This window comes from Marmota monax, unplaced genomic scaffold (genome assembly GCF_021218885.2).
Source record: "Marmota monax isolate L192 unplaced genomic scaffold, Marmota_monax_Labrador192_F-V1.1 WCK01_AAM20220418_F8-fsc00078, whole genome shotgun sequence".
NCBI classification, from domain to species: Eukaryota; Metazoa; Chordata; class Mammalia; order Rodentia; family Sciuridae; genus Marmota; species Marmota monax.
This window is the reverse complement of record NW_026694865.1, coordinates 714,437-739,520: the sequence shown is the minus strand read 5'-3', so window position 1 is coordinate 739,520 and position 25,084 is coordinate 714,437. Positions and strand designations below refer to the sequence as shown.

General features: G+C 40.2%; 1 protein-coding gene across 1 annotated transcript in view; it reads left to right on the top strand.

The window, feature by feature from the left end:
* Thsd4 (thrombospondin type 1 domain containing 4) overlaps positions 1–25,084 on the top strand; it is a 628,562-nt gene that overhangs the window by 147,247 nt on the left and 456,231 nt on the right. The window lies entirely within an intron of this gene.

The following is a 25,084-nucleotide window of genomic DNA, read 5'->3' as shown; positions in this document are numbered from 1 at the left end:
GGAATCGGTTGGAACAGAAGGTTCAGACCCGATGTGGTAGTGAGCAACGGTGGAGTTTCTTTTTACTTTGGTACCTGCTGCAAGGACTGGTGTGGGAGCTTTAGAGTCTGTAGGTTGTAGAGTTGACAGTTGTGTGGTTTTCTCATGAGGGGGGTTTCCTGTGCTCTTTTCAAAGATACAGCAGAATAGGCAGGCATTGTCCTTGGGACCAAGATTGCTGCCCTTTCGAAATGACAGAAGATCTGAAGTTGGTAGCACTGGGCAACCTGGCTTACACACTGCTATTGTTTTTCTTTATTAAAACTCAGATGATAATACAGCATTTGGACTGAAAAGTGTTGAGTTCTGAGACATTTTTATCATTGTAGAAAAAATAAGCTCAGAAGTGGTATTGGGTTGGCAAAGCTGCTGGGGCTTCTATACTGACAGCCCAGTTGGCTAAAAGGTGAGTTCAGTTGTCATCAGGGCCCAGCTGAAGGGCTTTGGTGGACAGTGCTTCTCAGCCTCAGCCCAAGGCAGTAGCCAGGCATCTGGTGCTGGCCAAAACCCAGAGTATGGGGCCCTGTCAGCTGTGTCCAGGATCTGGAGAAAATGTTTTTGGAGAGGGTTTGATAGTGAGATGTGCTGACTGTTTTGTAGAATCAATGTCCAGGGAGGCCAAACTATGGAAGGTAGGGCCTCAGTAGAAGCCCTTGGGGATGGGGAAGGGAGATCCATATGTGACTGCTCTGAAATTGGATGCAAAATTTTTATAGTCTGTGCATTTTTCTCGGAGGAGAATCCGTATGTTCTATTAAATTCTGAGTGGGCCCTTGACCTCAATATTATTAAGAACAAGCTTGACTTAAAAAATTGGGACTATCAGATTCAAGTAAGAAAGATGTACAGATGAAAACTAGAGCCAGCTAAGTGCAAATACAAGGGTGGGTGGAAAGTTAGAGGGTGAACAAGGAAGGGAAGCCTAAAGGGATCGTTTTGATTCTGTGCATAGATTGGTTTGGACCTTTTCCACTCTTAATAGTATTATGCTAAGTTCAAGGTGATATCCCCCTTGGGATCCCAGAATAGATAAAGGTCATTATTGGAAACCTGACAAAATACACATTATGTGTGTGGTTTAAGTCAATAGTATTATACCAGTGCTAATGTCTTAATTTTTATATATGTACTATAGTTTTATAAGATTAGAGGAAGCTCAGAGAAAGCAGTACAGGAACTGTATGTACTATCTTTGCAACTCTTCTAAAATCAGAAATTATTTCAAAAAACATTTTAGAAAAGGCTTCGTACTCACTATTAGCTAGGTCTCACATGTGTTCTGGTAAAGACAAAGTCTAAGATAGTGTGGGCGGGGAAGAGTATCTCCCCAAATTCTCCTTCCTGGAATCTTGGAATGTGACCTTCTTTGAAAATATGGTCATCACAGATATAATTAGCTAAGGTGAGTTCTCACTGGAGCAGGGTAGGCTCTTATTCTAGAATGACTGGCATTGTCGTAAGGAGAGGAGAAAGGCCACAGACATACAGGGGGACACAAAGTGATTATGAAGGCAGAGTTTTCTACAAACCAAGGAGCACCAAAGAGTGCCAGCAACTGCTGGGTGCTAGGAAAAGGCCAGGGCAGGCTCCTCATTAGAGGCTCCAGAGTGACATGGCCCCTGCCCACTCTTACTTCTGGATATTCAGTCTCTAGAAACATGAGGATAAATTTCTGTTGTTTTAAGCCTCCACTTTGGTAATATTTTATCATGGCAACTCTAGAAAACTAAAATAAAGAAAAGGAGCTAGGTTGTGGATTGACTGAGGTGTACCCATGGGACTAGCTCAGGAAGCTGGTTGATCTGACAAGGGCCAGGAGATTCCTTAGAGAAATGAGGCACACATCCAAAGTGAGTGACCACCTTGTGGCTCTAGGTCTACCCAAAGCAGTGGTTCTCAGCCCTGGTTGCTTATTAGAATAACTGAGGGACCCACAGTGCACCTAAGCTGCCCTAACACAAAATGTCCCCAGGGTTATGGATTAAAACTGAGAAATCAGTATTCTAGAAATACTGATTTCTGGGCTCTACCCCCAGAGACTGTGATTTAGTTGGTCTGGGGTGCAGGCTGGACATCAGGATTTTTTAAGGATCGAATGTGATTCTAATGAGTACCTGGAGTGAGAACCTCTACTCCAAGAGGAAACAGGATCCCAAAGAGGTGATGATGACAGACCAGACTGAGGGACAGAGTCATGGATGTTTTGTAAACCATAACCTTTATCCTCATGTCGGAACAACACTACTTGCTAGTGAACGTTTGGAGTAGTGAACTCTTTTATCTGAGCCTCATCCTTGTTTTATGGCTGCTTTCCTGTAACTAACTGGGGTGGGGGGATGAATTTCCCCAGCACAGCACACTGCTCAGGGCATAGTGACATGCCATCATGGCCCAGGGGTTGAAGCTGTATTGCTGCACTTCCTCTGCATGGTTGGGGTGGCCATCATCCAGCTGCCATTCCCCAAGACCTCAACATCCTGTCAGACTTCAAGACCTGGTAGACTGAGGTCCAATATTGGTAGCTCTGTGAAGGCTACAAAGAAAAACACCGTTCCAACTATTCCCTGTGGAGGTCTGTATTGTCTGGGTTAGGTGTGATTCTGTTCTTTTTCCCACCTGATTTGGCTAGGCTCTAAGGATAATCCATGAGAGGGTTTATTTATTGAACATGTGATTTAGCTTATTCTTTTTTTGTGTGGAAAATTTCCAACATAGGTAAAAATAGAGAGAATTGTATAATGGTTTAACAATGCCCTCCTACATGCTCCTCACTTAATCTCAACAGTTTTCAACTCATGACTAATCAGTTTTATAATAATCCCACCCAGATTATGGAAGACTATTTGAATTCATATTATACAGCATTATTCATTTCTGGATGTATCAACTAGATCTCTTGATTGTAGGTGACAGAAAACTAAATGAAATACATTTAAACAAGAAGGGTATTTTGTTGGTCATGCTACTGGGAATTCCCAGAGTGGACTGGGATTCTGATTTGGCTGCAATCCAGGGAGTCAAAAGTATCAGGACCCTGCCTTTTCATCTTTCACTATCTCTTGGTTCTGCCTACTTCCCTCTTAAACACATGAGCAGGCTTGCATGGTTTTGAGCTTGCAATCATAGTGGGGGAGATTGTTTTTTTACCTGGTGCTTTGGGTTGAGTTGTATCAAATGATATCTTAAAGTCCTAGCCCCTGGTACCTGTGAATGTGACCTTTTGTGGAAACAGATATAATTAAGATGTTAGATAGGAAGAGGTCTCATTGGAATAGAGTAGGCTCTAATCCGTGAGGAGAAAAGACACATAGACACACAGAGAGAATACCATGTGAACACACTTGGAGGGAGACAGCCACCAGATTACAGAGGAAGAGATGGTAGTGATGCTGCTGTAAGCCAGAGAATACCAAAGATTGCTGACAACCACTGGAAACCAGGAAGAGGCAAGGGAAGTCTTCCCCCAGAGACTTTAGAATGAGCGTGACCCTGGCAACACCTTGATTTCAAATTCTGGCCTGTAGAACTATGAAAGAATAAATTTTTATTGCTAGCTAGTTTGTGAGATACATAACTACAGTGTTAGAAAAATTATACCCAGGGACAATTTCAATCTCAGGAAAACTATGGCCACACCTGACTCAGGTCATGTGACCAGCCTTGTCACGGGGACCCACATCAAATAAAGTGAAGATGGGCAAGTGGAGTTCGGGGTAGACTGAAAAACAGATTCTGTTAACAAAAATTAGTATGTGCTTCTTGACCATAAGTCACTGAGAATTTTAATGAACTAATTACAATTCTGGTATATTACCAAGTACAAGGAAAGTCAGAATAATTGTAGATTAATCACCCATCTTCTACAATGTAGTTACTAGGAAAATTAGCAATCTTTAAAATATTCACTGACATCCATATCCCTCACTTGCCTAGAAGGAGCCTATGGTCACTGGAGCTGCATTTACTTTGGCTTCATTGAAATAATTCTAGGATTGTTTTCTTGACATAATTCTTCTTCCTCTTAAATGACTCCCAGGCTGACCAGTGCGAGGAAGACAGTGCTCATGTTTCTGTGGGGTGAACATGCTTTGCGGCTGGGTTTTGCATTGGCCTCTTGGTTTTGTTTGGAGTCTGTTGCTGCTTGCATGTGCCCACTTAGGGAAACAGCTGCACTCCTTCAGTCCAGTGCCACATAGGACGGTAAAAGCAGAGCTCAAGCTCTGAGAAACACATTAATTCCACCAGATGTTTCTTCTTAGGCTTTTAATCACATTTCCTGGATATGGCAACCTATCCTTAGATAATGCCTCTAAGAATTTTTCTCATAGCCCTCGACCCAATGTTGTAAGAGAATGGAGGAGAACCAGGGTGCATCCTTGATTTCCTAGGGGAGTGGGGGCTTAGTCCTGTCATCCCTGCTTTCTTTTACTTTCAAAACTGGCTTGGACAATGAATTGTGTGGTCAACACAGCTAGAATGAAACAGTTTAATAGGAAGATTCTCATTTACATGCTGGCATTGGAGAAAATTATACAGTAGTCCCCCCTAATTCATGGAGGATACATCCGAAGACCCCTGGTTGGACACCTGAAATAGAGGATGGCACCAACCCCTATATATGCTATGTTTTTTCCTATGTATACATACCTATGATGAAGTTTAATTTATAAATTAGACACAGTAGATTAACAAGGATAATAAAATAGAACAATTTTTTAAAGAGAGAGAGAGAGAGAATTTTAATATTTATTTTTTAGTTCTCAGCGGACACAACATCTTTATTTTATTTTTATGTGGTGCTGAGGATAGAACCCGGGCCACATGCAAGCCAGGCGAGCACGCTACCACTTGAGCCACATCCCCAGCCCCAAATAGAACATTTATAGCAATAAACTAGTACACTGTCATGAAAAATGTCTGAATATGGTCTCTCAAAATATCTTACAGTAAGATATAAACTGTCTATAAACTTTTTTCTTTTCTTAAGTTGAGAACATTTATTTTTTCACATAAAAGAAGCACTTTAGGGCTTCTCTTCACCACATCCAAGTTGCCAGCATCACCACCCTTGCACTGTGGGACCATTACGAGAGATCAGGATTCCCTGAACAGAGAACTATGGTAGAACTATGATAGAACAGGGTAGTTGATCTGATAACTGAGACAGCTACCAAGTGACCAGCAGGTAGGTAGTACAGAGAGTGTGGATGGTTCAGGATGTCATCATGCTACCCACAGTGGCACACAATTTTATACTCATGGATTGTTTATTTATAGAATTTTTCATTCAATAATTTTGGACCACAGTTGACCCTGGGTAATGGAAACCATAGAAAGCAAAACTGCAAATATTGGGGACAACTGTACCTGTTTTCATGCCCAGGGTATTGGGGCTGCTAGTCCTAGAGTCTAGAGGTTTCCTGGGTCACTGCAGACTATTCAGTAGCAGGTCTCAGTCTTAATCCATAACCCTGGGGACATTTTGTGTTTGGGCAGCCTAGGTGCACTGTGGGTCCCTGAGAGCTGAGCTAAATAAAGTAGGTATCTAAAATCCAGAGGAGAGGCTATGTCAAATTGGAACTTGCCCACTGGTGACATAAACGTGATAATTGCATATATCAAGTGACTAGCTTATGCTGCATAATAAATAATCCCAGATACTAATAACTTAATACACAGAAGTTTTTCTTGCCTGAGCTACATGGGATCTATAGTGTGTGTGCTGCACATTTGAAGACCCAAGCTGGTACAAGCTGCATCTCCCCTCCAGCACAACTGGGGCAGAGTAAGAAAATGAGTGAATCGTGCTTGAGTTCTTAGAATTTCTGCCAGCAGTGATTCCCATTATTTCTGCTCACATCTCATTGGCCACAGCAAATTATATGTCTCTCTTCACTTCAAAGAGAGCATGGAGGTACTATCTTACCAAGTGCTCAGAAGAAGGAGAACTGGAATATCTGTGACAGCCTTCATGACTAGCACAGGCAGGAAGCACTAGTGGAATTCCCTGAATGCCTTCCTCTTAAGACCAGGCAATTTTTATTAGACTGCTTGTAAGGTTAGTAGCTTTTGCTCTAGAAAATATGAATGGTACCACATAGTCTCTAATATCCACAGGGCCCTGAGGCACTTCCATCAGATTCTTCCCCTTGATTAAAGCTCTGTGGGGGCATAGATGGAATGTGGGTACCTGGGTATGCTGCTGATTGTCCCACCAGTCCAGCAGTCTGCTCTGACACACACAAGAACACTGCATTATCCAAATCCTAGTCCTAGTTCCTCAGGAACCTTCACAATGGCCAGGGCAGCCTCAGGGAAGCAGAAGGAGGGTCCCAATTCACTGATGGTGTGTCTATAATGTGTCTAGAAGACCTGGCAAGATGAGGACATGTTTGCTTTGGGGATGAAGGTATCATTGAGGCTGGGCACAGGGGTACATACCTGTAATCCCAGTGGTTCAAGAGGCTGAGGCATGAGGATGGCAAGTTCAAAGCCAGCCCCCGCAACTTAGTAAGACACTGTCTCAAGATAAAAAAATAAAAGGACTCAGTGGTTAAGCACCCCTGGCTTCAATCCCTGATACCAAAAAACAAAAAGAAGAAGGTATCGTTGAGGAAAAAGCAAAGTCCAGAGGTGACCTCTTTGTGAAAACGAAACCATGATTTTGACTTATCACATGTCAAGTTTGAATGAATACAGAGTGTTGAGGATGAGAGATTCAAAGTTCAGGGAGATTCCTTAGGATTGTAAATCCACATCAGAGTCATCTGCCTCAGCGAGATAATTGGAGAAAGACTTCAAGAGAATGTAGAATCACAAAATGAATTGTACAAGAACCAAGGGATGAGCTTTGGAACACATCACGTTAAGGAAGCAGAGGAAAGAGGCTCCACCATCCAAGGGGACTGAGGAGGAGGCCCAATGAGTGGGAGAGGCACCAGGCATTATAATCCCAAGCATTAGTGGAAGACATATATCATTTCTTACATCATTCCAGGCCTTTATAGTTTATAAAGTTCTCCTGATATATACACCACAATGAGTGCTAGGAACTAAATATTGTTGGCCTTCAAAATTTGTATGTTGAAATCATGACCCTTCTTATAAGTGTCTTATAGGAAGAGGAGTGGACACCAAAGGCCACATTGTAAAAACATCACATGAGCGCACAGCAAGACAGTGGTCACCTGTAAGCCAAGAGAAGAGGCCTCAGAATGAAACTACCTTACCCTCACCTTGATCTTAGATCATGAGAAATCACTGTGAGAAATAAATTTCTGCTGTAAGTCACCAGGCCTGCGGTTTTTTGTTGACATGTCTGAGCTAAGACAATGAAGATTGAATGAAATGATAAAAATCACTTTTACTTATTGAGCATCTCCTACATACAAGGCATCATTCTCAGTGCTAATTCATTTAATCCTCCTAGTGATCTATAAACTAGGTATAATATCATCCTCATTTAATAAGAAAAAGGTGGACAGAAGTGAAACAACTTGCTCAAGGCCACCCAGCGGGTCAGTGACAGAGCCAGGTTGAAACCCAAAGTTTGGCTGCAGACTCTCTGCTCTGGTATATGGAAGTCAGGAGAAAGGTTTCAAGGTCATCAGCATTGCTGAATACTGCAAGAAGTTAAGGAGACCGGGAACCAGGAAAATGAGAGTGGAATGAGCTGTTGCCCATCCTAGAATGTTCTGGAGCATGGCCATTCTAGTCGTATTCCTCTACTGGAAAAGAAGTTGAAGAGGGTAACCAGTGAGGATAGCCATCTCTTAAAAAAATCAGAAATTGCCTTGAATCAGTCATCTTGAAGGTGTTGGCTAGCTTAAGGGGAAAGGGAAAGGTTTGCTTAGAATGGTAGAGAAATGAGAATGTCTGTAGATTGAGAGAATGAAGCTTGTAGAGAGGAAGTAAGGAGTTAATAGAAAAGTATCTGCTTACTTTATCCTAAAAGAAAAGATGCAAAACATGCAATTTCTTTTATGCCTGCAGAATATATATTATTGCTTTTCTGCAAGAAATTATAGAAAGCTGCTTCACCATTTAATAAAAATTAATTTATTCAAGAGAAATGAAAACAAGCATTAAAAAGATTTTAATGTGTTCATAGTACTTTTTTCATAATAGCTCAAAACTGGAAATGACCCAAATAGCCATCAACAGGATTCTGGATAACAAATTGTGATACATTTATACAATGGGATATTACTCAACAGTAAAAAAAGTACATATGTTATAAAAAGTTGGAGGAATCTCAAAAAACATTATGTTGAACAAAATAAGCTGCATGCAATAGTACATGCTGTCTAATTCCATTTATATGATGTTCTAGGATAGGAAAATGAGACTGTGATGATAGAAATATGAACAATGTTGCCTATGCAGGTATGGGCAGTAGATTGGCTAGAAAAGAGCATGATGGAACCTTCTGGATTGATGGGAGTATTCTCTATCATGATTGGCATGGTTATTACAGAGGTGCATACAGTTGTCAGAACTGATGGAATTACACGCTTGTGATCTGCACATTTTATTGTGCATAAATATTAAAGTTTTTTTTAATTATTCACTTTTCTATTCTCCCTCTTTCCCTCTGTCTTTTCAATTCTAGAAGTGAGATTTGAATCCAATATAAATTTCACTCTCGTAGAACTAGTCTAAGATTTGCTAGTACTTCCACCTCTTTTATTTTAAATACTCTCTCTTGCTGCATGGAGGAACAAGAAATTTTCAGGGACAATGGACTTGATAGCACATAGCAACAACTGCAAAATCACTAGAAAAAAATGTAGGGGAAACTGATCCTGTAATGATTTCTTGCATATGACACCAAAACACAGGCAACAAAATTAAAAACAGACAAATGAAATTGCATCAAACTCAATAGCTTCAACTCAATAGCTTCTGCATTGTCAAACAATTAATGGATTAAAAAGACAACCCACTGATTGGGAGTAAATATTAGCAAATCATGTATCAGATAAGGAGCTCATATCTAACCTAAGGAATTCAAACTGTTCAGTAACAAGAAAACCAACCCTATTTTAAAATGGGTAAAGGACCTGATAGACATTTCTCAAAAGAAGACATACAAAAGAACAACAGACATATGATAGAATGCTCAACATCAGTAATCGTGAGGGAAATGCAAGTTAAAGCCATAACAAGGTATGACATCACGCCTGTTAGGGTGGCTGTTATCAAACAAGGTGACGGATAACAAACATTAGTGAGGATATGGAGGAAAGGGAACCCTTGTACACTGTTGATGGGACTGTAAGTTTGTAAAATCATTGTTGAAAACAATATGGAGCCTCCTCAAAAAACTAAGAATGGAATTACCATTTGATCAAAAAAATCCCACTACTGAGTATATATTCAAAGAAATTGAAATCAGTATGTCAAAGAGACATCTGCATTCCTGTGCACCTTGCAGCACTATTCACAATAGCTAAGATATGGAAACACCTAAGTGCCCATCATCAGATGAGTGAATAAAAAATAAATGTGGTGCAAATACATCACAGAATACTATTCAGCCTTTTAAAAAAATGAAATCCTGTCATTTGCGACAAGATGGGTGCAGTTGGAGAGCATTATGCTAAGTGAAGTAAATGAAGTAATCCAGGCACAGAGCAGCTTACTGCATGATCTCACTTACACACGGCATCTAAAAATTCAAATTCACAGAAGCAAAGAAGTAAAGAAAGAAGGGAAGGGTGGTTAGCAGAGTCTGAGAGGAGAGGGGATAGGTGAGGAAAGGCCACATGATGGTCAGAGTACAATTTCAGACAGACGGAATAGGTAGTGATCTCTTGAACAGTAAGTTGATTATAGTCATCTTGCCAATTGTTGTGCTTTTCAAAATTGCTAAGAGTGTATTTAAACATTCTTACTACATTGTCTCACAAATGGTAAGCAGGTGATGTTCATTAGCCTCATTTACACACTGCACAATGTATACATGTATCAAAATATTGCATTTGCCCCATAAACATGTACAATTATTTTGTCAAAAATAAGAATTTTAAAAACTGTATCATTTTAAGCCTCATAAACAGACAAACCATAGGGCTTCATGGAATAGGAATCCTCAGTCTCAAATCTGAGGAAGCAGAATCTAGGTATAGGTATTAGTTAATGTTCTTTATTTTCTTTCTGTAAGCAACACATATCAGTTTTGATTCTTCAAACCCAGAAGCATTTTATTGGAAGGATAACCTAGTAGCTCAGAGAATCAATAGAAAGTGTGGAGATCCTGGTATGGTGAAGGACAGAAATTGGCATGGCTGTGGGAGTCCAGGTGGACAGAACCCAGTGTCCCTAGTGTGCTGCTGCTCCAAGGGAAAAGTTACGACAGGTTTCTCCATCCACATTCAAAGTCCTGGAGAAAAGACTTAATTGATTTGCTTAGGCCACATGCCCACCCCTTAGCCAGAGTAGGCTGCGACATCCTAACTCACACAGAGTAGGGGAGAAGAAATTCCTAAAAAGGAAATCCAGATGCTGGGCCAACAAAAGATAGCACGCACACTGGTTGGCCCTAAATGACCAGTGTCCATAGCAGAAATTCATGACAAGTCAGGGTATGTACTTCATCATCAGGCATGGAGGGCTTCTTAACACTTTGGGGGGATTGGAATTGTAATTTAACACATTAGTATCGTATTTTCTTTCTTGTAATATTTGCCTTCCTTCCTTCCTTCCTTCCCTCCCTCCCTCCCTCCCTCCTTCCTTCCTTCCTTCCTTCCTTCCAGGGACACTCCACTGAGCCATATCCCCAGTCCTATTTTGTATTTTATTTAGAGACAGGGTCTCACCGAGTTGCTTAGCACCTTGCCATTGCTGAGGCTGGCTTTAAACTCATGATCCTCCTGCCTCAGCCTGCTGAACCACTGGGATTACAGGCATGTGTGCCACCATGCCCAGCTTCATGTTTGCATTTCTACAGATTGCGCAGACAGGCCTTTTATGTGTGTATGGCACGGGACTGTGGGACTGTGTATCCCCTTTGCTTCCAATCATCATGCTGGCATGATTCAAGTTGAACAATGTGCATTTACATGGGGACCACTGCATCGTTTATAAGGGGGTGATGTCAGGGAGAAGTGAAGGGGGTTAGCAGTGATTCTGTTCCCTTGCCTCTGATTTCCATAATCCTGGTCAATGGTTTAGCTCTCTTCCTGTCACTCCTAGAGTAGGATTATATGTGTGAAATGCCTCTAGAACATGTCTGCTTCTTGCATCTTGCTGAACAGGAAGGAGAGTGCCAGATGGGGCAAGTGGTTGTCATACATCTAAATCTTTTTACCCGGAAGTTTAGGATACGGAAAGGGAGAGATTATTTGAGGGAGAGAATTGCCTCTGCTCTAGGGTATTCTGGAAGATGTAAATGGTTCTTGTAAAAGCAGTTTCTTTCCTGGCACTTGAATCAGTGTCATTCTGGATAATTAGTAAAGAAAAGCCTCTGGGTATATTTCAACATCTAATAAGCAGATTAGTTTGAATATGAATAATTGTAAAGATTTGAAACCAAGCATAGAACTTAAACTCATTGCAAAATACTGAATAATGAAACCCAATCCTGTTGTTTCTTTCTCCTAAGAACTCAGCTTTCTACAAAGCCCGCCTTGCCCAGTCCTGGTAGAGCAGCTCTGGATGGGCAGGTTATTTTCCTATTCCATGGCGTTCCTGTTCTACAGATGCGGGCACCAGACTCGTGGGGTTTAGGTGGTCAACACAGGTCAAAGAATAAAACAAAAGACTCCAATTCAATGAGAAGTTTTATAAGCACAGTCAACTGAGCGGAGGACAGACATTTGCCACAGGGGCCACCACAGAATTTCTTTCTCCCTGCAACCAAGCTGTGACTGGTTCATTTCCTTTAAAAACAATCAGATGTGCTTTTGCATCAAGGCTTCCAACACTGTTCCAGGAGATCCTGGGACTCTGTCTTAATTTCTTGTAGCACATTTCTCCCACCCTCTGCTGAGGTGACTGTGTTGTAAATTATCCTGAAGGAATGGGTGGGACATTTTATTGCACCTTACATGGATGTCAAGAAATTAGTATCTGACCAACATTAAGAAGCTTTTAGAATTAGAGGGTTTACAGCCAGCAGGTTATAAATGAATGTGCAATTTATATTTAAATTGCAAATTCAGCCCCTCCTTTGCATATTTATCAAAAACATTTTCCATCCACACAGTCCCTCCCTCAAAAGCTGTTAGATAGAAAACATAATTGTCAGTCTCCATTACTTAGAAGTTTCAGTGAGAACTTTGTATAGATCACAGTGGGACTTGCTTCCAAAGAATTAAAGGAAAATTTGCTTATATATCTAGTCCAAGGTGGGAAGAAGGAAGAGAATGTACTCCCTCCCTGCCCCTTCTTTATCTGCCTCCACATTCTTTTTTTTTGAAAGAGAGAGAGAAAGAATTTTAACATTTATTTTTTTTAGTTTTCGGGGGACCCAACATCTTTGTTTGTATGTGGTGCTGAGGATAGAACCCGGGTCGCACGCATGCCAGGCGAGCGCGCTACTGCTTGAGCCACATCCCCAGCCTTGCCTCCACATTCTTATAATGTCATTGTAGTTTACCCTGGAATGATTATTTATGGCCTGGCTACCCTTTGGAGACATGTTGAACTAAAGATCCAGGTTTTCCCTTCAGTTATTTGAAAGCAGCCAATTTTTCATCCTGAATCTACTTTTCACCAGCCTGTGAATAATTTCTCTTTCCTTCAACTGATTCTTATGATTTAGGCATGCTCTTTATTCATCATTTTGGCTGTGCTCTTTAGAGTAGAGTACATGGGTCATAACAAGCAGGGCTCTTCACCTGTGCCACAGTCTGATTGAGTATGACTCTGATGTGTTGTATTTGGGAACAAGGAATGTCATTGGGATGGATTATTGATGTCTTGCATGGACACCACAAGGGGAAATAGCAACACGCTGCTTCTGCCATCTGTACTGCATGGTTTTTCAAATCATGGTTAAATGTGTACCAACTAATTCTTCTAGTTGGTTAAAAAATGGAATCAATCTGCATTCTTTATTGAACAGGGATGAGATTCTTAAACGTTCACAACATTTTCAAACAATGCCTTAGGTCTCCCCACAAATGCCTATATTAAGTTTCTAATATTAAAGATACAGCAATGGGGTTGATGTGAATAAAAATAATGAGTACACATCATTATACATTGTCTAACATGTTCACATTTAAGAGGTAAATACAAACCAAACTACGTAACTGACCAGAATTTTCCTAGAGAAGTCTTATGACGGCTGTCATAGTCAGGGACAAGCCTTGTTTCTTAAGAGTGATCCTTTAGATTAGTAATTCTTTCATGGGAGCAGTGTATCTAGAGGTGGAAGGACTAAATCAAGGATAGTTTTAAGGTCTGGCCTGTCTTCATTGACTAGTTTGCATTCTGCTTTTAGATTATCTTTCCAGTCTGCATCTGAGGCTGTGTGTATTGCAACAAAAGAAAACTGAGGTAGTGGCAATTGTTTATATGGGAACTATTCTGTTTTTCAACCCAGCTGTCTTCAACCTGCTCTGTGGAAAGCAATTGTCATCATATCCTGCAGCCACATGCGTGATCAGCACACCTCTAAATGCAAACTAAGGCTTCACTAGAAACTGTTTACAATACTCTCAACCCAAATACTTAGTAACTTGTATATATAGGAACATATGTTTCAAGATTACTAATTGTGATGTATATTAACCTGAAACAGAACTGGCTTTTATGCACAACCATTTCTGTTGAACACAGGAGATATCTCTGGGGATTCAACTTTCCCCTCTTTCCTGTTCTGTGACTGTCGCTGTTCCATTCCATTCACCATTGGTCCCTGACAGTGTTCCCTGATCTTTGGATGGCACACTGAAGTAATTATACATTTCTCGCCCTTTCTGTGCAAGGTCTAAGATGGTACAGATTCTGCATCTCCCTCAAGCAAAGCAGAAGCAGTCATGGCTACTCCGTTGTTATCAGATTGCTCCTGATTACAACACCTTCCCATAAGCAGTAATGGTTTTTTTAATGTGTATTTTTTTCTTCTCTTTTGGACTTCCAGAAAAAAACACTCACCACCACCACTACCACCATCCACTGTGCAACTTTGTTGACCACTGTGTTATGTGCATGTGGTTCAGAAATAAGACAGAGAACGGCCTCTTAGGAACTCTAGTTTTGGACTAAAGATTTCTAGAAACAGACATTTTTAAAATGAAAATGATCAATAACAGACTAGCCACTCTGGAACAGGTCAACAGAATTTACCACTCAGGATTGCTACTTAGTAATTAATAAGAAAAGATTAGGGAAACATTTGTACAATTGTATTCAGATGATCTTTTCTCTAAAACTTTGGTGGGGATGTTATTTCTTTTTGAAGCCAGGATGAGGACAGGGCTTGGTCTTTGACAGGGGCAAGGTGTTTCTTTTGGGAGGGACCAAATAGCAGATTACAGGGGTGGAGAGAGCCAAGGGATTGCAGGGGTGACACTACAGGCTGATGAGCCTTGCCAGAAGTTTAGTGAGGCGAGGAGTCAACAACAGACCAGAGGCTAGGAACTGGCAGGGCAACTATAGATTTCACATGGTTATTGGATTAATATATTTTTGCTTTAAACTTTTATCATGTGAGCCATAATTTATTGAGCTAAATTGAGTCTCGTCCAGGGAATTGATTTGAAGTTTGGATTCATCCCAGGAAACAGCTTTCATCTAAAGTCATGCTCTAGCAAATGGTGTTGATGTTAAATTGAGCAGCTCATTGAAAATAGGACCGATATAAACAGTAGAGTAAAGCTTCTGGTTGGAGGCGAACTTGAGTACATCAGAGACAGTGAGCTGTCTCTGCTGTGACCACAAGGCTGGCCTGTCATTAGAAAAGGGAGAAAATGGGGGAGAGGACCTTACATTCCAGTCAGTTCATGTACCCTCTTGATGCCAAACATTAGAAAGGCGAAGCATATCAGATGAGTACAGCCCAGATTCCACTTGTACTTAAAGTTACGTAACAGCTCATCGTGTAATAGCTCTGGCCCTTGTCCAGCGAGCGTGTAGATATTGGCGGCTTTGCGTGCTTAATAGACCCCCATCAATCAGTCATGACACCTTGTCCTACACCAGTTGCCTTGTTTGTTTAAGCCCGCTTTGGAGGTTGTATAAATAGTGTTAGCAATGTGCTCTCCCACCCTTGGTGATAAATAGCACCTTTTAAAAATCCTTCAGCATGTTCTTAGGATGTGAAGGAGTAGAACGTGATCCACTGTTAATTATGGTGGTTGTCAGTCTCCTGTGAATGTTCGCATGGCATCTCCAGGTGGAGAGTGTGGGGTGTCTGCACCCACCCTGGCTCCCCGGCCCTCTAGGGCCTCTGCCTTTCTGAGTCAGCTAATGTCCTGCCTCATGGAACTTGGCAAGGGTTGCCCAAGGGCTGCCAAATGCAACTGTGACTCAGGACTGGACAAGTGAATCTGAGTTCACAAGGAATGGAAAGGTGCATTTCACCCCATTTAAAAACAAATGGCTGAAATGACATGCTGGCACTGATTTCTGGGGCCACTTCTTCTTCGGTGTAAGAGATACACTTGGGGTAGAAGGAAGAATATTGGGCAGAAGGTACAAACCACAGCCTCCTGGGAAAAGTTTCTTAACTAGAAAATTAAGAAATTACTCCCTTCTATCATGAGGTTCCAGTGAAACAATGTGGATAAAGCACGTGTATAAATGCTGTAAACTCCACTAATAATGACCTGTGTCTGCCATGTGCACGGCCTCCCAGCTTCCAAGAGTAAGTAGGACTGGGCATGTGCACATGGAGCGGGGAAGGGCAATCGAGGCAGAAGGAAGGAATAAGCAGAGGGGCTTGGGCAGAAGATACAGAGTGCACTAGGGAATACCACCAAGCATACTTTGATTGGAACAAGAGTATATCAAGGGAAGAAGTGCCGGATAAGTTTGGCCTGGAATTTTGGGGCCAGATTATGCAAGTCCTCAAATAGGAGGCTAAGGAAATTGGACTTCATTTTATAGGCAGTGAAGAGCAAGCTAGTAACACAATCACAGCTGAGCTTCAGGAAAATTAATCCGGCAGCAAAATACTGCAAAACCTCTTTGGAGTAGAAGGGGAATAAATAAATAAATAATTCAAAAATTTGGTAGTAGTGTTTTTAAATGTATTCTGAAATGCATAAGCTATATATTTTTAAATGATAATGTGTTTTGTTCTTTTTCTCACTGGCAGCCAAATTCCTTTTTCATTCCCTTTTTTTTTTTCTGTACTCTGTCTTCCCTCTTTACTTCTCTATCCTTTCTTACTTATTCACTTACTCTCTCCCTCTCTGCCTCTCTCCTGTGCCTTTCATGGTCAGTGGTATTTTGTGGGGTTCAAACCCAGCCAGGCACTGAGTTCTAGGATGGTGCTTTGCAAAGGTCCAGCTACTGGGATTCTATGCTCAGTGTGCCACCTGTGATTGGGCACCATTACTAAAAGCAACTGTGATTTTTACCAACCCCAATCCTGTGAACATAGGTATTTTGAATGATAAGGTGAATTCTTGTAATTAATGTGACCAACGTTTCTATTGTCAAACTCTCTGAACTCTACCAAAAGGCTCAATCAACCTCTGTAATTCTTGTATCAGAAAGAACACTGCAAAGTCAATGGATTCTGTGGATAGGCTATATGCCCTTATCCAAGCAAATTCAATAAATGTGTTTAGACGTCGGTGTTCAGGTATTTCACTTGTAGGCTTGTGTCTAGTGTGAGTTCCCCTGTGGGTCTGTATGTAGCACATAGTTTGGCTAAGATATGAATTTGAAGAATCTATTTTCCAAGATATACATATGGAAAAGGGCCATTTAGCTTTTTTGTTCTCTACTCATTTATGCATTTGCAACAGTGCTTATTAACTTATTAAAAAATCCTTTTGTGTCTGTGAAAAATGGCAATCATGTGAGAGATAAACATTCAGTGAAAATTGAAAGTATGGTTAACTTATAGTGTGTAGTGTCAGGCTATGAACAGGAAATGCATGCGACTCTCCATGGAAATGTGATTCAAGAGAAAACTGGGAGCCTCTATAAACATTTTTATATTTGTGAATCTGGGAATTTGAGAAGGTTCCGGATGTATGCCTCAGGAATGTCAAGAGTCTGCTATAAATCCAGATTTACAAAACAGATAAATTATTGAATGACTCTTCAGATTGCAAAATGATTTTTCATTTTATTAAATATTTACTGCATGTTTACCCCAAAGAAGTCCTTTAGTAAATACAGTTAGTATTTAATTTATAGAAATTCAGCATATGCAATATTATTTTGGATTCATGTATTTTGTTAAATGGAATCCTCTTTCCATAGCATTAGAAAATTTTAAGGAAAGCTTTCTTCCATTTGAAAACTGAGATGGCATATGTGAAATGGACTTATTTGATTGAGAGATTCATTTTTTACCATAGGAATTTTGTATTATGAATAATTATCAAAGCTGTTTGATAACAACGGTTCTTTTTTTTAATTTGGTTTTTTTAGTTACACATGATAGTGAAATATATTTTGGCAGATTATATATACATAGAGTATAACTTATTCTACTAAGGATCCCACTCTTGTGGTTGTACATGATTTAGAGTTACCCTGGTCATGTATAGGCCAGTAAATGGATAGAACTGGAGAATATCATGTTAAGTGAAATAAGTCAGTCCCCCCAAAACCAAAGGTTCTTATTTGCATGCTCAGTCATCACCATCTTCCCTGGGGTTTGGCTTAGGCCCTTGTGGAATGGCATCAAAGCTCTGATTCTGAGTGTTACCTGCCCCAGGACCACAGGCTTTGGCTTCCCCATTAGTAAAATGTGAATAATAATAGCATCTTCCTCAAAAGTTTTAGAGAAGATAAAATGAAATAATTTCTGCACCTGGCACCTGCTCAATAAGTCTTATGTCTTCTATCATTGCTGGTCATATCGTTATTTTTCTAGCTGCAAAGATCAGCTCAGTTAAGCCAAGTGGTATGTTATTTCCCAAAGAAGGATTTTTTCTATTCAACTTTTCACATTTTGATTTTGTGCTTCATATAGATTGTTGCATATTTTCCAAAATGAGGAAATGTTTGGCATCAAACCCAAACAACTGGTGTCCAGCAGTATCAGGAGGCCCTGCTTTATCTGGTGCTTGGATTTAAAGTGTTTAAGGTTCAGTGATTTATTTCTCTGTTCAACTGTGCTGCAGCCTGGTACCATTGTAAGAAAGAAGTAAAACAGAACAGGGAAGAAGTAAAAGGAAAAAGATTGGAGGGAGATATGTTATTTTATGATGTGTTAGGTTGGTCCTGGTCCCTGTCGCAGCCCTGTATTGCCCATTTAGGGACAGTATTGCCCATTCAGGGTGCCTTGGTTTTGACTTTATTGCATCTGAGCTCTGCTCCTCGACTGGCAGGTCCACATGGTCTAGTACCTGATGCTCACCCGCCACTCTTCCCCTTCACACTTTTCACTCTCACTAGGTGCATCACGGTGAACCTGCTCATGTGCTGACTCTGCTCAGGATGCCCAGCAGCCCTGTTCACTGATCCAAATTTCTTCTCATTCTCGGGGCCAAACTCAAAACTAACCATATCCCTGAGGATCCTCTGCATCCTAGTTACTCATCATTTGCTCCTTTATTACACTTGTGTATTCTTTCTGGGCTGGCTCCCTTACAGAGCACCCTATTATGGTTGGTGGTGATTATAATAACAACTACAAACACATACATGAAGTTCTCCATCACAGAACATTTTAATTTACACTATTTCTTTGACCTTCCTAACAAATCCCGAGGTCAGCAGGTCAGATGTTTTTAACCCTGTTGTGCCTGGTTCCTTGGTCAAGCTTTAAGTCCAGTGTGATGAAGAAGATGGACTCATCAAACCCACCAACCCTGTTACCCAAACATAGCTTTATACCACTGTTGTTTCCTGTGTATTGACATTATCTCCTTAGCTAGTCCTGGACATTCTTGATGTCCAATAAGATGTCTTTAATAGTAGTTGGCCCTGTACCCAGCTCACCAAGGACTGGTTGCCTAGTAATAGTGACAGTTATTTAATGGTTACTATGTGGCAGGCATTGTGCTACGCTTCCTTACAGGAAGTAGCTCCTATGGGAGAACACTTCTGTAACACAGCTGCCATTCCTAGGGTCAGGTTCAGAGAGTTTTAACAACTTTGCTAAGATCAGATGGATCAAGCAGCTAGTTAGTAGGTGACCTTTACTTATCATCTGGTAATCACAGGAGGTGTTTTTTGTGTGTTGTTTTATTTTCTAAATTTAGACTTCCTCATAGCTTAAAAGTGGAAGGCAGTATTGACTGTGAGTTATATTGCTGGATGGTAGATGGGTGGTAGAGGATAAGCCCTGTTGAAAGCACAAGGCCCAGCCATGGGAAACGGAGAAGCTGGGTGAAAAGGATCTTGCCCTCTGTCCTGTTTGGGTCCTTCAGCCCATGGTTCTCTTATTGGAATTTTACATTTAATTTGATTGTGTTATGTCAATACTATTATTCTTAAAGTACAGGAATAGTATTTAGTATTTTTCCTCTTATATTCCCTAAACCCCAGACTTGGATGAATGAGAACCCTGGAAATGTGGTCCCAAGTAACACAAAGAAAGACTAGAGATGTCTGTACATTCTTACAAATGCACATGGGATTTTCAGTCTGCATAACTATGTGTGTGTGTGTGTGTGTGTGTGTGTGTGTGTGGTGTGTGTTCTCTTAATAGAAAAAGACTTTTTATATTACCATTGAGAGGAAAAGTGGGATGCTTGGGTATTTTTAAAATTATGTTGATAAAGATAATTAATGCTGTATAATAATAGGTTCTAGATCCGAGCAGCTGCTTTTCTTTCTTGCTCTTAAGTTCTGAGACATAAACTCATAGAAATAAGTGTTGGGTATTATATGTGGGGAGGTGCCCACAGCCTTGCCAAAGAAATAGTTCATGCTACATTTTCAGACTCTGAGTGATAGAAATTTCAATAAGTACTTTTCTTTCTGAGAGGCCAAGTTACTTGTATAATATGGCAGACCCAAAGTGTTTCTGATTTCTGTAACAACAACAACAAACTGTTGTTCTTTATTTTGAGTATTAATGCTACCCTGGTAAATGACAGCCATGTCATCACATGTAAACAAACTGTCTCAAAGATTCCTAGACACCTGGATCCAAGCTCCTCATATAATTCTCAAGAGTTTTTCATTACAATAGTCAGCTCTGCCTTGCAGTGGTAGATTTCAGTGATAGGAAAAAAGTTTTCTAAATAAGTCAACTTGTGAATAACAAAAGAATTCATCATATCCATGTCTTTAGCCTCTATTTTTTAGAACATTTCTTTCTCCATTAAGGTAAACAATAATTCAAGAGTAAGTTTAAGAATGCTGGCCACAATCAAAATAGCTAGCTTCATGTCCCCATAGCCACTATTCAAAGAGATATTGAAGCAGACTTTCGGGAGCACTGTTACTAAACATATTGCAATATTATTAAAAAGTAGAATTTTAAACCACTGTTTGCATTTACTTTTTTCTTTTTAGAAAGAGTGTGTTGCACTCTTCTGAAACTATAGCAGAAGCGGGGTTGTCACCAGATTCCTTGTAGGCTGCCAGACTCAATGCTAGTCATCATTGCTACATATTCACAGATGTCAGCACTGTTCTTACTGTAAATAGACTGAGATGGGATAATCACACCTTCTTTTAAATGACTTCATTGGATATGTTCTAGCTAAGCATTTTGCATGTTAACAAGTTTTCGTAAACAATATTACAAACAGTATAAGCAAAGGCCTTTAAATGGACTTATCATTATACAAAACTTCCCAGCTAGCTAGGAGGTCTCTCAGCTATTCCTTCACTTGTGTCTATTGAATAATTCAAATGTTGTTGTTTTATGGCATCACTAATTTTTAGCTTGGCTATTTATTTTTGATCCAAATCCAAATAATGCGTCTCTTTACTTTAGAGCTTCACCAAATGTTGTCTTGACTGAGCTTCCCCTCCTAAGATGTTTCTGAAACTGACCCCAAGGAAATTTATGAACAACATAATACTGTGCTAATTGTATTTTCTAATGAATTGTTCTCAACTCCAACTTTTCCCTTAAACTGAAAGAATTCTAGGGATTTTTATTAAAAAATTTGAATGGTTTTTTATTATGCTGCATTACAAAAATTTTTTTTTAATGCAACTGACACTCAGCTTTCTTCCACCAACACTGTCTGTAGTAGGGCAAGGGCAGAAGCTCTGGGGATTTAACCAGGCCTTTCACATGCTAGGAAAGTGCTGTATCACTGAGCTATATCCCCAGCTCTCTTTAAAATATTAATTTTTAAGACAGGGTCCACTGAGTTGCCCAGGCTGGCCTTGAACTTGGATCATCCTGCTTCAGCCTCCCAAGTTGCTAGATTACAGGCATGTGCCACCCCATCCAGCTTTCACCAACATTTCTTTTAAAGCAAGGTTTAGGCCCATGTTCATCTCCACTATGTCAAACTCTTTATTTGACATATGCATTAGTGACCAGTAACACCAGTATGGGGTCATACTATTATTTTTGTTGTTATTTGTTGTCAATCTTACTGTGGGGAGATTTCACAATAACTTTTGCTGATTTTGAATTATTTTGAATTTTGCCTATTATCTTCCATATTTTTGATCATTTATTCTTCAAACTTCCAGTCTTTAGCAAATGACCAACATTCCTATAAGTAGGAATACTCCTGTTTGAAAAGCATGATATTTGAGTTTAAGTCATAGTGACAAGCAGATTAATACGAAAAATTGACTGCCTGGAAAATATACCATAGAAAATGTAATACTTAGGAAATAAAAGAAAAGTATCAGAGGAGCCTATGGATGGTTGAATATGGCAGTGTCAGATGCTTGTATTTATAGAAGGAAATGGAACAAAGTTCATCATTTTACTGAATACCGTGTTAATATTTAATACTTAGAAAATTATACTGGTATCCAAGAAAAACTGAATATAATCTTCTTATTATCCTACAGTGTTTTTTTTAAAAAAACTACAGATCTAGACTTTACCCATTGCTATATCTGTAATAAGCATTATGGGATAATATTAATGTTCTTACATTCTTCTTTGATATGCATGAGCATATTTTTAAATTTAGATGTTTTATATCCAAAGTAGTTCCAGACACAAACTGAAAAAACAATCAAGCTTCACATGGCGAAAAGAAATATGAATATGTTCCTAGAAAAAGCCCCCAGCTAGAGAGCTTAAAATCAGATAAAGATTTTTAAAATAGCCTCTCGTGAGGTAAACATAACTTGTTGAAAATCATCTTGCACATTTTTGAAACTGGAACAAACCCCCTGCCACCCAGGAGTCAAGGACCACTCTATGGGCGAGTGCCAAGGGCACAAACTTGCATATTTCAAATGCTTCCTATTTGTTTTCAATGATCTGAGCTGCTGGAGGTGGTGCAGTAGATTGATAAACTATGTTAGGAGATGTGGAGCTCAAGATGGAATTTTTAACCCTTCTCTGTCTGAAATTGCAAGGTTTCTATAGCTGAGGGCTAATACACTCCTCAAAATCAGTTTGGTAAAAAGCTTTGAGAAGAAATTGACTTTTTTTGTATTTGAGTAAATTTATGCAATATATACAGCATGCCCCATAGATTTAGTTGATAAAAGAAATCAGTCCACAATAAATACTTACTGTGAGACAAGACAAAGACCAATCAGAAACTTTCTTATCCTGTCATTTTGATCCCCCTTTGAAAGAGAACATTCTAATAAATGAGAAAGTACCAGCCTGGAATTCATACCTGTTTGGTTTGACAAATGTTAATAACTATTCTTTCTGAGGATTCCAGAAGTAATAGACAGCACCTGAAAATCACCATAGAGATGATCTGATTAATTCCCCCATTGTACATGTGAGAAAACTGAGGCTTGTCTCATGACCTGATAAGGTCAAAGGACCACATGAGAGAGCAGATGGGGAGCTTAAATAAGTACCCTGACTTATCTCACCATCCCATCTCCTGTAGATCAGACCCAGCTGGAAGCCTGGAGGCAAGGGCTCCCTTCTAGAATCAGAGCAGGACAGATAAAGGCAGAGAATCAGTCTGAGAAAGTAGATAACAACAAGCACGGTGACTACATCCAGATTTAAAAGATCCTTATAAATTCAGTGAATGATTTCATTCAGTTAATTAATTAATTAATTTTGCAGTACTGGGTGTTGATCCCAGGGATGTTCCACTACAGAGCCACATCCCTAGCCCTATTTTGTATTTTATTTAGAGAAAGGGTTTCTGTCTCTAAAGCTCCTTGCTTTTGCTGAAGCCAACTTTGAACTCACGGTCCTCTTGCCTCAGCCTCCTGAGCCACCGAGATCACAGGCATGCATCACAGTGCCCAGCTCTTATTTTATTTTTATATTTTATTTTGAGACAGGGTCTCACGAAGTTGCCTAGGCTGTCCTTGAACTTGTGATCCTCTTGCCTTAGGCTTCTGAGTCTCTGGGGTTATAGGCATGTGCTACCATTCCTGGCTCATTCAGTAAATTCAGTATCTTATTAATCACAACAGCATTCACACACATTTATTTAAAAATAGTGCCTGTATGCATGTGTGTTGCTTGTTTAAATAACAAGTCTGGTTACAACATTTGGTGAATTTATGAATTTAGACTTTTCTTACAATGATACCATGACTTCCACAGTCTTCTGCATGGGGGATTTCTGCATACAGAAAACAAAGAAACCACTCTCAATGGGCAAATCCCCAACTGGCAAGGTCTCTATTTGTTACTGTTGCTTTTTGAAAATAACTCTTTTAGGAAAATAGCTAAATATTGCCAGAATTTTAGTTATGACCTAGACTCTGTATCGAGGTACTTCTGGCATGCTACCTCAGACCCACTTAGCTGACCCTAAGGATCTTGACTCACTCACTGCCAAAACCATCCTCTATGGACAAAACCCAGTAGCTCCTAGTCTCTTGGTGCCCCCTGGAACTTCCCTGTTGACTCTGAGAAGCAAGACTCCAAGGACCCCTTGACACTCATGAGAGAACAGCTCTCACTAATGAGAGATGGAAATTAGTTGAATTATTGTCCCTTCCTCCCATCTGGATGGACTATCTTAAGACACAGTACTTCCTGCTTCCAGGAATTTGGAAACATGATGATCCCAGGGATAATGCACTGGACACCCAGAAGAGGTCAGCTGGGAACATATCCCAGCCTGTTTTCTCTCCCTCCTTCTCTTTCTCATTCCCCATTTCCCTCCCTGAATAAAGTAGTAGCTCTGCTTTAGGAACGCAGGCTAAGAGAGATACCAGGGTGATGCCTTCATGGGTTCTCTTTTTGAAATTCAATTTTCAAGGGAACTGATTAAGCAACTGCGATATAAGTATGGAGGATTTTAAGTGGACCTCTGGTTGTTCTTAGGGATTGGACCCCAGTTTGACTCAGAAAACAAATGAACGATGATCTGTTTTAAGAATCATAGTGTGCAGAGTCCTGAACTTCTTTTCAGCCTTTCCTGATGCCTTCTCAACCCTCATTTGGGGATCATTTCTTCATTTACCATAGGACATGACTCTCTTCTACTTGAAAAGGGAGAAGTGACTAGGACTCCTTGTTCTGTCTTTCTAGCTGAATGACCCACCCCTCCCTGATGATGAATCAAGAATGAGGTGATGACACTGGAGCATGGGGTCAGTGTCCTCAGGTGTTGGATACCTCCATGCTCACCTTTCCCCAAAGCTGGTATGCATCAGACCCCAAAGAACATTTAGCAGTTCTTTCTTTCCAGTGGTAGATGGAGAAGGGAGGGGGGCATTGGAATCCCTGTTTGGGATCTAACTGCCTCAGTCCCTTTCCTGCCCTGTGGGTCCTACTGGTGACTGTATGTGGGTAGTGCCTGAGTCTATTGTCAGCCTGGTACTGTAGTCACATGTCCTCTATTCCTGGTAGCTTCTAAGCTGATTCTCCTGT